General features: G+C 50.9%; 1 protein-coding gene across 3 annotated transcripts in view; it reads right to left on the bottom strand.

The window, feature by feature from the left end:
- The window catches only part of RGS3 (regulator of G protein signaling 3), a 116,222-nt gene that overhangs the window by 31,533 nt on the left and 69,331 nt on the right, over positions 1-15,358 (bottom strand). The gene's annotated exons all lie outside the window — the stretch shown is intronic.

Here is a 15,358-nt window from a genome sequence, read left to right as displayed (position 1 = left end):
CCACCAGCAGCCAGTCCTCAGTCCTTCCACCAGCAAGGAGCCCCCGCTGCTCTGTTACATGCTCACACTCACACGCATGCATGCACAGGTCCTGGCTCCCCCGTGCCCAGTCCCTGGGGCTGGCCTGGCCCCTCAAGAGCCGCTCTGGAGGGAGAGGCAGCCATCGCTGACGGTGGCAGCCCCTGGCGCTGGGATCCCTGAGCCGTGCACCTCATAGGCATGCTGAGGGCTCCCCACCCAGGCTGGGGCAGTGCAAAGCCACTGGCTCCTGCTCGTGGCAGGATGGAGCCAATCACCCGCCCGGGCTTCCCGTCACACCCCCACCCCCATGCTGCTCACATCCCTGCTATTTAACCGAGGGTCCTGCAGCCCAGGAGCCGCTGACTCTGAGAATGTCACCGCCTCGGGATGGGGGAGCAGCACAGCAGCACCATCCAGTGTTGCCGGAGCTTAGCACTTGTGTGTGTCAAACTCTTGGGAATCAGAGAGGCAGAGAGCGCGGGGCTTCCTCCCCCACAATATGATGGCTGGGAGGAGCACATTACAACAGCTCAAGGGTTAGGGCCGCAAGTGATAGAGACATCCCTACGTGATAGAGACATCCCTACCGAGGGACAGTGAGGGGGCAGAAAGAAGAAAGAGCCCTGGACTCAGAGGCAAGAGCCCCCAGCTCCAGTTCCAGCTCCAGCACTGGGTGGCTGGGCACTCCTGATCAAGTCCCTGCCTACCTCTGAGCCCGGGTCTCCTCATCTGTAAAATGGGGCTGACAACTCTTGTTCAGGGATCCCATGCCAGGCATTATTCCCAGAATCTGCCCTTCGTAAATTCACTGTATCCCCACCAGCACCTTGTGAGGCAGGGGCTCTGACTGCCCTATTCACAGATGGAGAATCTCAGGTACAGAATAGTCGTGTCACACAGCTAGCTGGCTGTGAAGCCAGGACAGAAGACCAGTTGGACCAACAGCAGGGTGGCCACTCCTCACTCCAGGATAGCCTCCCCCCGGCCCCAGAGGCTGCTTTGCCAGCGCCAAGCTGTCTTACGTGGCTATGGCTGCTGCAGTTGGTTGTCTGATCAACAAAGGCAGCCTCGGTTGTGCCTTGGGCCCAAGCTGGGGTGCCCATCCAACAGCAGCTCCAGCCCAAAACTGCTTACTACCGGAGCAGTGGGCACCCTGGGATGTCACACGGTGGAAGTGATGGGCAAAAGGAGCCCCTGTGCCCCTTTCCCACCTTACCCCACCCTGGGCTGAAGTGCTTTCCTCCATGTCTTAGTCTCCCTGTGTCAGTCTCACTGTCTCTGAATGTCTCTCGCTGCCCATCTCCCTGCCCCTGACTGTCATCCTGCAGGCTCCTGGGAAGCAGGGTCCATATTATCCTGGGAAACTAAGAAGATGCTGGAGTGCCTGGGTGGCTCAGTCGGTTAAGCAGCCGCCTTCAGCTCAGGTCATCATCCCAGCGTCCTGGGATTAAGTCCCACATTGGGCTCCTTGCTCTGCAGGGAGCCTGCTTCTCCCTCTGCCTCTGCCTGCCACTCTGCCTGCCTGTACTCTATCTCTCTGACAAATAAATAAATAAAATCTTTAAAAAACAACAACAACAACTAAGAAGATGAGTCTGAAGACAGTCCAGTTCTAATGGGGCTGACCGTTTTCTAGTAGGGCTGACTGGTTCCTGGGATGGAATTTCTGCTGCTTGGGATAAGATTGCTTAGGGTGGAGAGCCTGAATGGAGGGTTTCTTGACATGAGAGGAAGCCCTACGTTTCAGCTGGGTCTTCACCTCTCCATCAACAAATGGTTCTAGAGTATCAACTACATGCCAGGCTCTGTGCTGGGCCCTCGGGATGTAGTAGAGAGTGGACAGACCTGGGCCCTGTACTCACAAAGTTCCTGAGGGAGACAGACATCAGCCACACAGCCAGAATAGCGAGTCTGTAATTAGACACTGTGCCACGATGGGCAGAGCAGCTCTGCCAGTCTGTGGGGCGGGGTCCAGAACAGATCCAGAATGCATTCATCATTGCTCTGGAGCACAAGGATAAAGAGCAAAAGGGCCCAGCAGTTCAGCGCCCTGAGGCCCAGGAGCCTGCCAGGCCAGGTCAGAACACTTCGTGCCTGGGGGAGCCCACACAGCCACTGCCCTCTGCCTCTCCATAGCTCCAGATGCAAATCAGCAACACAGGTGGGTCTCCCAGTGTACTGGGGCAGGAGGGGGAGTCGCGGACACTCAGGCTATCTAAGCCAAAAGGGCCCCTGGAGATCTCTCACTGCTGTCTCCCATTTATAGATAGTGAATCTGAGGCCCAGAGAGAGAAAGTGACTTTCCCAAGGACACAGAGCAACTGAGTGGCAGGGCTGGGACCCAGGATTTGCTCACTCCCAGTCTAACGCTCCTTCCACTATATCCCAGTGCTCCTCGGACCTACATAAATAATAACACTGTTCAGCAAGGGGGAGCTGGGATCAGAGGACAGTGAGATCTAGATGGCCCACCGGCCACAGGGATCAGCACTGGGCACTCAAGGCCCGGGCCGCATTTACCAACCTACCTAATTCACTCGACACACACTTATTTGACACTTCCTATGCCCCAGCACTGGTCAAAGCACTTCCCAATCATTGACTCATGAAAACCTTCACAGCCCCATCAGATATGATGTCTAATGTCCCCACTTTACAAATGACTAAACAGAGGCAGAAAGATGATGAAACATTGTCAAGGTCACGTACTAGTGAGGGCAGAGCTATGGGTCAAGGCCAGTCCACTCTCCACTGTGCCCTGCACCACTGCACAGGACAGCCCGTGTATCAGACGCGCCCCGCCCCCCACCCCCACCCCCGCTGCCTGCTAGCCTAGGAAGCTGGCTGGCTCTGTGGTCCAGTCACACAGGCAGCCAGCAGCGGCTCCCAGGGCTGGGACCAGCGAGAGTCAGCAGGGAACCAGTCTGTACACACCTCCCATTTCTGGGGGGCAGCACCCCCAGCCAGAGCCCAAGGCTCCAGAGAGGCCCCTAGGGAGATTCGGCAGCAGCAGGAGCTAGCCCAGGCAACTGGACACACCATTCCATGGCAACGTATCCATCACTCTCCCTTACTGCCCACCCTGGTGCTCCCCAAGCCCCCATCACGAGCCCCGCACACACAGGAACCCACTCACCATCCTTCTTCTTGCACACTCTACCTGAGGAAGGCCACATGCTGGCAATGCCCTCAAGGAAAGGGGGGGTACTTGCCAAAGGCTAATACTTAGTAAGTTTCCCTGTCCTGCCTTCTGATCCCAAGTCCACTGGGCTTTTGTCCCAGGTTGGGGAGGAGGGTGATGCTGCTAGAGCAGAAACTGGGCACAAGCCAGGGAGAGGCGTGGTCTCAGGAATCCCAGAGCACGAGACAGGCTGAGACCACCGCAGTCCCCACCAGCAGCTGCTCGGGCTTTCCTTCTCCCTGGAACATTCTCCCTGGAGGATGAAAGAGCCAGGTCTGTGCTTGGGTGGCAGGGCAGTGAAAGCCTGAGCCCAGGGATGCTTCTCCCGACATTCTCCAAAGCCCAGCCCCTGCTCCAACCTTCTATAGAAGAGTATGATGAGCCTGGGTTTAGGAGACTAGAATGATCTGCACATACCCACCCCAGCCCAAGCTTTAAATCTGCTAAGACGCTTAGGAATTTCTGGGTCTTTACTCACTGGGTCTCACATCCCTGGTTTAGAGGTCTGCAGACTCCATTCAGGAAGCGCCTCCCCACAGAAGAGTCAGTCAAGACAGATTTATTTGTTACTTCAATAAACACTGAATCGCTACATGTGCTGGAGCCTGTGCTCAGAGCTGTGGACACAGGAAGACGTGGAAGTAGCCCACTCCCGAGATCTGACCTTGGCATGGACACCGCAGGCAGGGGCTGTCCTGCTGTGTTCTGGTTTCCATGATCCTAATGCTAGGGTAGGGCACCTGCTCCCCCACTGCTTGCTAAGGGCATGTACCTGGCTCTTCCTGGTGGCACTAGCCTTGTTCTTGGGGCATGGTCTACAGGTGGTGAGGTGGGACGGGACACAGCAGGTATCCTCAAGTTCCAGTCCACGGGAGGCTCTGGCGTCCCTTCCCCCTTACTGGTCTCTCTTTCATCCCTAAAATGAGGCCAGAGAGGGGTATCCAATGGGTCCAGCCCTGCTCCCTTGCTTTTGTTGGCCAGTCCCAGGCCCTTCCAGGCTCTCTCACTAGAGAAATTCTGTGGAATTCAGTCAGTGGAATTTAGAAAGAGCACAGGCTTTGGAATAAAAAAGTAAATAAATAAAAACTCAGAGTGTGAGTTACCTTGGGCAAGTCATTTTAATGTCTCTGAGTCTCAGTTGCCTCATCTGTTAAATGGCCTCACGGCCTATGCTCTTCCCCTGGATGCTCTGCCCCCCACTCCTGCTCCCTAAGCACTTGTCCTCTTGCATCTTCCCCTTCTTCAGCAACTTCAGATACGATACTTAATCTTAGCCAAAGAGCCAAGAAGCGATTCCCTCCTCAGCAACTTCAGGCAGCGAGGCCGAGTCCCAGTCTGCTCCCGGGAACTAGATCTCCCAACCACAATGAGGAAAAGCCAACAGGCAGTGAAATCCAGAACATCAAATGTTCACCTGCAGAGCTGTCCCTGCGAACTGCCCCTGGCTGGCTTCTGCCCACAACCCGGGCACACACTGCTGCCGCCTCAGTGACATCAATCTGACTTCAGGCGGCTACCGAGGTACAGAGGGGCCAAGGGCTGAGACCGTCTCCCTTCCCAGCTGCAGTCCAACTGGCCACATGCTGGCCTAGGATTTCAGACTTTGGGAGCAATCCCCAACCCCACTTCAGGGTCAGGCTGGGTCCTGACTTCCCAAGTTCTTGGCCAGCTTTCAGCACAGACCCACCAACTCAGATACATGGAGGCCAGCCCCATGACCTTGGCTGCTAGATACAGGGCCTCCTGAGTCTACTTGCTGCTTGGCCTGCTGGACTTGGGCCCAGGCCACCACAAGAGAGGGTCAGCGGAGGAAAGACCAGACTGAGATGCTGATTTTGCTGCGGTCGTCTGTGAGATCTAGGGCAAGGCCCGTCTCCTCTCTGGGTCTCAGCTTCCTTGTTTCTAAAATGGACACCGGGGTTTGACAAGGTCAGTGTTACTCAGCGTGGTCTGCAGAATCGTACTGATCCACGAACTTCTTGTTGGATGAGCAGCAAAATCAAGTGTTTAGAAATGTTTGTAGCCACTTGACGTTGACATGGTACGCAAGCCCAAGACCGGTGTACTGGTCTTACTGAATATGGATTGGGTACAAGGCCGGTTTGAGCGTTAGCAAACCAGAAGGGGAAATCACATGCAGTCTGAGTTTTATAAAAGCATAAGGCCCTTCACCATGGGTGGTTTAAGATGCCCTGGTCTAAATGTTCTTGTTTCCATGAGAAACCACTAACTAGTCCTCCCATCACAATACCTATACTGCAGTGGGATTCTTGACCCTGTCACCCAAACTGGTCCCTCTTTACTGTTTCTGCCTTCGAGAATGGACACCACCATTCACCTGCTTGCCAGAGCCAGCATAAGCTGAAAGAGCTTGCCGGCTTGGTACCAGGAAAAACTACCCATAGAGAATAAAGAGCTCAGTAATGATCTGGTGACATTTCCAAATTCCAAAGACTAGAAAGAGAAATGCTGCTTGTTTCCATAAAGAAACTTTAGAGAATCAACTGAGGATTGTGCTTCTTACAGCATAAATGCTGGGATGACAGAGCATCTCCCTCAAGTATCTGGAGAAGAAGGATTGCTAGCCTAGAATTCTTGACGTCGGAAAACGATGACTCAAACATGACGGCAAATATTTTCAGACTTTGAAAGGTTAAGAAATTATGCCACCCATAGACACTATATGGAAAAATTACTCAAGAGAGCTCTCCAGAAAAAAAAGAATGAGTCCAAGCCAAGGAGTCAAGAACGAGATGGTGTGGTATCCAAGAGACGGGCGAGCAATGAATCCGGAAACATACATACACTGAACTACTGATAACATAATTGAGGAGCTGAATGAAACTTAAATAAATGACACTTAAAATAGGACGGATAGTCTAAAAATGATAATAATCAGAAACTAAAATTCCAGATGATTTCAACTATCCCTGGGAGGCACGGAGGAAAGCAAAGAGAAGTATGGGTCAGCTGACACATTCATTGTGGGTAGTAAGAGGTGAGGACAAACTATTCTAGATCTGGTGTCATGCCCAATACGGAAATATGTCTATGGAAAAGGTAAGGGTAAAACCCCGGCAGACTAGAATGAGGGTACAGCATTCCAGAGGAAATTTTGCGGAATACTGGGAGGGCGGCCTTGGGATGACTACGGCCACTTACCATAAAGCTAAAATTATTAAGTCTCAACCTGCTGTAGGAATAGACAGTTAATGAGGAGGAGGGTAAAACTTGAAAAATAAACCATACAGTTTAAGGTACGGGAGGGTGAATATTATATAATCCTGTGGTGAATACCACAACCCCAAAGGCAAAAAAAATAAAAAATTTATAGCTATATTAGTCATCAGAAAAATGCAATTCAAAACCACAGCAAGATACGACATCAGACCCACGAGGATGGCTATCGTTTTTAAAAATGGGAAAATAACAAGTGTTATCCGAGAGAAAGTGGAACACTCATACACTGATGGTGGGGAGGAGAAATCATGCAGCCCCTCTGGAAAATAGTCTAGCGGGTCCTCTAAAAGTTACACAGAAAGTTGCCATTTGACCCGGGGGAGGCACATATTGCCGAGAAGTGGATACATATGTCCGCACAAAAACCTGCACACAAGTATTTACAGCAGCCTTATCCACAGTAGCTGCAAGGCAGAAACAACTCAAATGTTCAATGATGGATGACCGGGTAAATGAAATGGATGACCGGGTAAATGAAATGTGGCGTAGCCATGGATCCACCCGTCCATGAAATATTAGACAGCCGTACAGAGAAACGAAGCACGGTCACGTGCTACCCTATGGATGAACCCTGGAAAAATGACACGAAGTGAAAGAAGCTGGCCACCAAACCCCAAATATTACAGGATTCCACTTATATGAACTGTCCAGAAGAGGCAAGTCTATACAGACAAGAAAGTGTCTCAGTGGTTGCCTTGGGTTGGAGGAGGTGGGGGCTGACAGCTGCAGGGTCTGCTTTCTTCTGGAGATTCTAATATTGATTGTGGTGATTGTTGCAAAAGTCTGGGGGATACACCAAAAAAAACACAATGAATGAATGAATTCTATGACATATAAATAATATCTCAAAAAGCGGCTACTTAGGGGCACCTGGGTGGCTCAGTCATTGGGCATCTGCCTTCGGCTTGGGTCATGATCCCAGCCAGGGCCCTAGGATCGAGTCCTGAGTCGGGGGGGGTCCCTGCTCAGCGGGAAGCCTGCTTCTCCTTCCCCCACTCCCCCTGCGTATGTTCTCTCTCTTGCTGTCTCTTGCTCTGTCAAATAAATAAATAAAATCTAAAAAAAAAAAAAAAGATGTACCAAAACAATTTATAGACATGACTGACTACCTATCAATTGGAAACAACAACAGTTTTAAAGAATAATAAAAAATAAACACAAATATCTTTATTATATAGAGAGCTCTTGTCAGCTAACAAACTGTAAGCAGCCCAATTTTTTAAATGTGTGAAAGCACTCACAAAAGAGGCAACGCAAGTGACTAAAGGCATATAAACAAATATTCAACATCTCTAGAAATCAAAGGCTTTAACCCCCATCGAAGAGCAACAATGCAGTGTTGGTGAGGGTGCGGGGAAATGGGCATTCTCTCACCCAGACTCTCAGTTTGCTTGGGACAAAAGGGGTTTCTCAACAAGCAGGACTTTCTGTGTTAAAAAGGGAAAGTCCTGGGGCGCCTGAATGGCTCAGTCACTTAGGTGTCCAACTCTTGGTTTTGACTCAGGTCATGACCTCAGGGTCTTGAGATCAAGCCTCTCATTGGGCTCCACACTCAGCCCAGAGTCTGCTTCAGGTTCTCTCCCTCTCCCTTTGCCCCTCCCCTCTGCTCCTGCACTCTCTCTCACTCTCCCCCCCTTCACCAAATAAAGTAAATAAATAAAATCTTTAAAGTACAGATCATAAGTCCATACAGCCATTCCAGGGAGTCATTTAGAAGTAGGTATCAAGAAGCTTTTTTACAAATATATACCTTCTGGCTCGGAATTCTACTACCTGGAATTTATTCTGATAAAATTCATTCAACAAATATTTGAGGAGGGTCGAACATGTATACTGGATGATGCTGGGGGATACCAAGATATGCCTATAAGTATTTTTATCTCAGGGCTTTGTAACAATGAAAAGTTGGAGGGGTGCTTGGGTGGCTCAGCCAGTTGGGCTCCAGGCTCTTGGTTTTAGCTCAGGTCATGATCTCATGGGTCATGAGGTCAAGCCTCTGTTGGGCTCCCTGCTCATCGGGGAGTCTGCTTGAGATTTTCTCTCCCTCTTCCTCTGTCCCTCCTCCCATTCATGCTCGCTCTTTCTCAAATAGATAAATCTTAAAAAAAAAAAAAAAAAAAGAATTGGAAACAAACTACATGTTGAACTACTGAAGATCATTTAGATAAACACAATGAAATACTCCCCAAGTGCTAAAAATGATGCTGTAGAAGAATATTTATTGACATGGAAATATGGATACACCACACATTGCTGAATGGAAAAAAACAAGTTAGAAAGTTGTGTGCACCAGTAACCCCAATTTGCAAAGTAGATACTCATGTGTATTAAAAAATGCCTGACAGGATACACCCCAAAATGTTAACAGTGATTGTCTCTGGTGTTGGGATTAAAAGTGAACTTCAGAGGCGCCTGGCTGGCTCGGGGGGTTAAAGCCTCTGCCTTTGGCTCAGGTCATGATCCCAGGGTCTTGGGATCGAGCCCCACATCGGGCTCTCTGCTCCATGGGGAGCCTGCTTCCTCCTCTCTCTCTCTCTGCCTGCCTTTCTGCCTACTTGTGATCTCTGTCTGTCAAATAAATAAATAAAATCTTAAAAAAAAAAAAAGTGAACTTCAATTCCTTCTTCTGCTTCAACTGTATTAAATGTTTTCATCATAATAAACACGAATCGCTTTTGTGACAACACGACAGAAGTCAATTGCCTTTAAAAAACAAAAGAACACCTGTCATGGCTCCATTGGTAGAAGCCCCAAGGAGAGGGGTTCAGAAAGTCAAGTCTGTGTGCATGACAGCTACCATGACTGAGTACCTTCTGCATGCCAGGACTTCACACAGCCCATCCCCTCAAGTGCTCCCAAGAATCCAGCGAGATAGGGGTCCTCATCTCATTTGACAGATGCTACCTACCACTAGGTAGACACACAGATGACACCTACCACTAGGTAGGTGGTAGACATACAGGTAGACACAAAGATGACACCTACCACTAATTGCACAGCTACTGAAAAGCAAAACTGGGTTTGGGCCCAGGCCCCTACCTCTACCTTAGCTAGGTGTCCTTGTTCCTGAGGAAGGGTAGAGAAAGGTCCTGAGCTAGTAGGTCCTCCGTCCTGTAGGCCCTTGTCTGCCGTCCCCACAGACCGTCCAGGAGGCGACAGAAGAACAAGTTAGCAAGGGTGGGGACACCAGCAAAGGGAAGGCGTGGCGCTAGAAAGCCCACTGGCAGAGGTCAGGGCTCTGGGCAGACTGGCCAGTACTCCTCGCCTGCTGGGCGACTCTCAGGAAGTCCAACCACATCCGGCCCCAGGAGTTCCCAGGCTCTGTGCACACCCAGAAGCGGTGAGAGAAAGCCTCCCAAAGCCTGCAGCTTCCCTGCTGAAACAGCAGGGGGAAAAGAGCCTGCCAGCGGAGACCTTCTCCCTGGGCCCAGCCACTGCTGGCCAGTCCATTCCCCTCTTGTGGCCCGTGGGGCCTCCTCTTCTGTACATGAACAGGGTGTGAAGGATGATGGCTCCAGGACCCTCCTAGACCTAAATTCTCTGAACCTATGGCCCTTCCTCACATAGAGCCTGGCAGGAAGAGGAAGGGGGGGAGGCGCCCCACCCTGCTCCCAAAGGATCCCCCCCTCCTCTTCCCCTCAGCTCCATTCCCACCACTATTTTTAGAACAGAGCACAGGGAGCATCTCCACCAGCCCTGCCACGCTCAGAGCCCCAGGTGGAACAGCAGCCCCATTCATTCTGCTCCAGCAGGAACACACCAGGAATTTATAGACCAGCCAGCCGACTAGACAACCTCTCCCCATGCCATTAGCCAGGCCGTTTCTCAATATTTCCATTACAGCCCAAAGTGGTGACTTACTTTTTCTAATGACAACACAGCTGAGTGAGACAAGGAGGGCGTCTCTAGGACATCTGTGCCCTCTCCCACCCCCAACCTGGCCGACTCTTCAAAAGTCACGGAAGAGGAACACTGGACTAGAAGCTTAAGCTACGGGGCCTAGCTTCAGTTCTAACACCAACTGCTTGGCTCTTGGCCAGGTTCTGGCCCCTCTCTTGGTCTTGGTTTCTATAAATCAGCTTGTTCATCAACCCATCTTGGTGTGGGAGGAGGGAGGATTTTCAGTTCCCCATTCAAAGGTTCAGTGGTTCCATCAAAACTCTAGTCATTCATAAAATAAACACTGCACTCATTGGCTCTTGGGTATGTATTGAGTTGTGTTCCCAAGGTCTATCTGAGAGTTGATGACGGGTCTCAGAATGCACTCTCCCACTGAAAACTCTGTTATAAATGGTGGTCAGCTTCTTGGGCTAGCCTACTTAACCCTTAATGTTCTTCCACGAGGAGCAACAGCCGAAAGCTATCAGAGAAAGTCATTCCCATTTGAAAGACACTGTTTTAGGAAATTTACCTGGAATAGCGTTTGAGTAAAAGAAGATATACATTAAAGGCAATGAAAAATGTCAGGGGTGACTTCTGGGGAAGAGTCTGAAAGAGATTTCTGACTACACGAGAAATGAAAGGTACTGAGTATTGATTACCACAAATTCCACTTGAAAGTCAGCATAGGCCATAGACCCAGTCGTGGGAAAGGTTAAAGAACACATATATGTGAAGTTCAAACAAGAGTCTGGTGAGGAGAAGGGAAGAAGGAAGGGGTGAGGATTTGGGGTTGGAAGCTCTTTGTACTGGCTTCCCAGGGGCCAGCCTGGAAGGAGGCACCTTTGGGTGGGAGGAGGCAGGTGTGTGTTCATAATTTGTGTACCTATGATAGGGATCCCTTCCAGTATGAGATCTGTAAGTAAATCGTGAGTACATGATGAATATTAATCACATATTAATGTGAATATTAACCACATATTAATGTGAATATTAACCACATGATGACTATTAACCACACATTTGCATATACCCACCATGCATACACTCTTGTTCCAATGTGAAGACCAAATTGTCTGTTTTCTTTCTCCCTTTAACCTGCTACTAAGAGTTCTGAGGCTTTGAAGATGACTCCTGGAGCTCATCTAGACTCAACTGCCTCATTTTCCTTGGTAAAGAAGCAGATAATCAGAGAGAGAGAGTAATTTGCCCAAAGTCCACAGTGAGTTACCAGCAACATCAGGATTTGAACTAAGATCTTCAGAATCCTATTCTGGTTTTCTCTGAGGGCAAGAGTTTCAGTGAGAAGGGAGCCCCACAAATCTGGGGAAGAGAACCATGGGAGCAGCTCTGGTCAGTTCTCCTTTGTCTCTGAGGATGCCAGGAGTCAGCATAGACTATGGTAGTATCCATGACCCTGAAATGAACCTGGCCAGATTGTTTAATAAAACACGTGGGGATCCAGGCTCTGCTCTCACCAAATGGAGGCACAACAGAGAAAGCTTTCAGTCAAGACAGTCAGGAGATTTGGCTTGGCCACTAACTTGCCCATGACTATGGCCAGGTCACTTCCCTGGTTTGAGACTCAGTTTCCTTATTTAAATTCTAGAACATGAGACCCAATTCAATTCTACAACATCTCCTGAGTGCGTACCAAGAATAGGACAGTAACAGAAAAAGAAACAGACAAGATAGGATGGCTACTGGCTGCCAAGGAGCTCACAGTCTTGCAGAAGAGACCTATCTGCCTAACGCACTGTTAAGGGTGAATGCCATGGGGGCACAGAGAAGGAAGCAAGGACTTCTGATGCACTTCTGATGCATGTCCGAGAACAGTATCTCAGGAGTGGGGCTGAGCCCTAAAGGTTGAGGACTGCAGGGGCCACAAAGGGGGGCAGGCAACCATAGGTGGAATGGCCAAAATATGAATGCACAGAGTTCGGAGAAGGGTTGAAATAATCCAGGGCGGCCAGACTGGAGCCACACAATGAAAGTAGAGCGTTCCCAGTGAGAGCCTTGAGAGCCGAGCGGAGACCTGGCCTTTATTCTAACAACAGCCTCCCTCATGGTCTGAAGCTGCTTGGCTGGTCTGTGATGACCGGAAAACAGTAATGCAGAGCGATCCAAGGGGGGCCCTGGCACTGGGCCACCATGGTCCAATCCTCGCCACCCCAAGTTCATCCTGTGTGAACTTGGGCAAGTTTCTTAACCTCTCTGAGACTCAGCGTCTTTCTCTACCAGTTGGGTGTAAGGAGAGTAGATGTGTAATGGGGATAATGAACCTCATGAGGGCCAGAGTGAGGATTAAAGAGACAACACAGGTCACAGTGTACATGCTCACCCGACCACCCCATGTTATCATTCTGCCCTTAAGCCAGGAATCTGGGAACAAGGGCAGGATGGTGGCCCTGTTCGGAGGAAGGCTTGAGGGAAGATAAGGTCAAGACAGTATGGAGGGTCAGGTTGTGCTGTCTTCCTTAAGAGCTAAAACAAGGGGGAGCTTCGGTGGCTCAGTGGGTTAAAGCCTCTGCCTTCCGCTCAGGTCCTGGGATCGAGCCCCACATCAGGCTCTCTGCTCAGTAGGGAGCCTGCCTCCCCCTCTCTGCCTACTTGTGATTTCTGTCTGTCAAATAAATAAATAAAATCTTAAAAAAAAAAAAAAAGAGCTAAAACAAGAAGACCACCATGGCAGAGGAGAAGAGCAAGATGGTGAAGCCGGCAGTCTGTCCAGAGCCAGATGGGCAGCAAGCAGGGGAGAGGAGAAGGCTGCAGAGACTGGAAAACACTTGAGCCGTTTAGGGAAAAGAGCCTGCTTCCAAGGGGGAGTGTCTGAAATCCAGTCCAGCTGATTCCCAGTCACTTGGGGTTGAGATTTAGAACTAGTCAATTAGCAAAATCTGGGCCCAGAGTGCAGAGCCGACTCTCTCCCTGCCCTTGACGGGGCCCGGGCCAAAGGCCTATTTCCAGGACTCAGGTCCTAAACCTGCAGCTATCCCCTTCTGCCTTTGGCCCCAGTTCCATTGCTGCTGGGTACCCAGTACTGTGTCCTCTAGAATGCCAGAGTCGAAAGGGAAAGGGCCATTCAGCGACCGTTCCAGCGCCCCCTGACAGCCTGCCTTCAGGAACTCTCCCTTGTCCTTCATATCAAATCTGGTGTGAAGCTCTTGCACTTTTCTGGGCTACCCCTCGGACACATGAATTCTGGGAGCTTAGTCTCCACTGTGCGGAGAATAAGACATTCATTTATTCTGAGGCATCTCCTCTAGAGCTGAAAGGGCCACGGCTTCCACACGCACGATATCATCCTCCTCCCTCTTCCGGAAGGAGATGATTGATTTCTCTGCTTCCGCCTGCAAAGAGCAAGCCTCTGCATCTGGGACGAGCAGTGGGTCAGATGGAAAGGCCCTGGCTTGAAGACCAGCTCAGCCTCTTGTCAGCCGTGTGACCTGGGATTAATCATTTAGCTTCTCTGAGTCCCAGGCCCTTTTACCCGTACAGCGAGGCTGCTGGTGGTCTGGGGAGATAATGCCTGGGGACCCTGGCTGCCACCCCGGAAGGCCCCGCTGTCCCTGTGAGGAACCCTCCCAGAGACGGCCTCCACCCTCACTCTGCAAACCCCACCTGGGGCTATGTGTGAGAAAGGCGGGCTTTGGTGGATGAAAAATGTTTAAATAAAAGATTAAAAAAAAAAAAAAAAACCAGACAAGACATACATAAAGAAATGTCCTTATTTCCAACAGGTCCCAGCTCCCAAAGGGTAAAAAGGCCAGGCCAGCAGAGACCCGGCATGGCTCCTTCCAGGTTTCAAAAGACCCAGCGCCTGAGAACTCAGAAAACAAGGGATCTGAGGGTGTGAGGAGAACTTAAAGGATCACTTTGTATTCAAATCGCACAGATGGCCTTTTTAACAATAAATGGTTTGCTCCCATCCTCCCGGCTCCCAGGCCCCAGACACCAAACGAAGACAATTGGACCATCAGGAAAGAGACCATTGTGTAGGCTTCTTAGCATGATTTATGTGGAGGGCGGGGCCCAGCCGTGTTTCCCGTGATTATGACTCTCAGATGCCATTTCCATAGCATGTCCATCATCCCGGGCTGGGACGGCCAGGGACGCTGAAGAGCGGCAGCCGCTCGGTCATGTTTCATCTTCTCGAGCCCGTGGAGCCCAGGGGCATTGTTTCATCCATCTGAGAGGCAGAGCCTCAGTGGTGCTGTGGCTCCCCACGGTCCCTGGATGGACGGGCCCAGGCCCTCCAGGAGCTGATGTTCGCTCCCCCAGCGGCCGGCTGGGCCTAGGACCCCAACGGGCGCACCAGTCAAGTCGGCAGGTTGTCCGAGACAAGCTGGGAGGAAAGCCCTGTCCCCAGGGCTCTGGGTTGTGTTCTGATTCTCCATTTCCCTGTAGCCAGAGCTCCTGTCCTCGGCAACAGTCTGGGGGGCGGAGGTTGGTCACCAGGTCCTGGAGAGTCGAGCTTGCTGCCTTTCCAGACAGGCGATCCTCCAGGGCCTCGCATTCCCCTTAATGTCATTTTATAAGGGAATCAAATGAAATCCAAGCGCAGCTTGCTGTCTCTGCCGAGGCAGCTGCTCAGCCTCTCAGAATGAACCCTGCGGGCGGAGTCTAGGCCCCCAGACACGGGTATCGCCAGGCCACGAGGCCCAGCTCCCCTGCTGGGCTGGGACATCGGCACGGTCACTGGCAGATACATGCCGTCCCCTCTTCAGGAGCTGTCTGATCTTGCCTACATGGGAGGTGAGGGACATAGCATTCCCTTCTGGGCCATCCTTCGTGGAGTTCAAGTGGCCACAGCAGCTAAATAACCTCACCAGGCATAAGAGCCCTCTCTAAAGACACTGAGCTTTTACAGGACATGACGCAGAGACCATCCAAGGTCCAGGGGCTTCTCTGGCCTGAGCCATCTCTCCAGCCTCTTTGATCCCCTTTTTCTATGCAAGTGACCGTGGTCCTACATATACCTCTTGTGTCCGACCTGGGTTACTCAGACCTGTGACCTCTGGCTTCCCTCCCTCTAGG

This window comes from Lontra canadensis, unplaced genomic scaffold, assembly GCF_010015895.1.
Source record: "Lontra canadensis isolate GAN:19392208 unplaced genomic scaffold, GSC_riverotter_1.0 scaffold30, whole genome shotgun sequence".
NCBI classification, from domain to species: domain Eukaryota; kingdom Metazoa; phylum Chordata; class Mammalia; order Carnivora; family Mustelidae; genus Lontra; species Lontra canadensis.
This window is presented reverse-complemented; position numbering and strand designations above follow the sequence as displayed.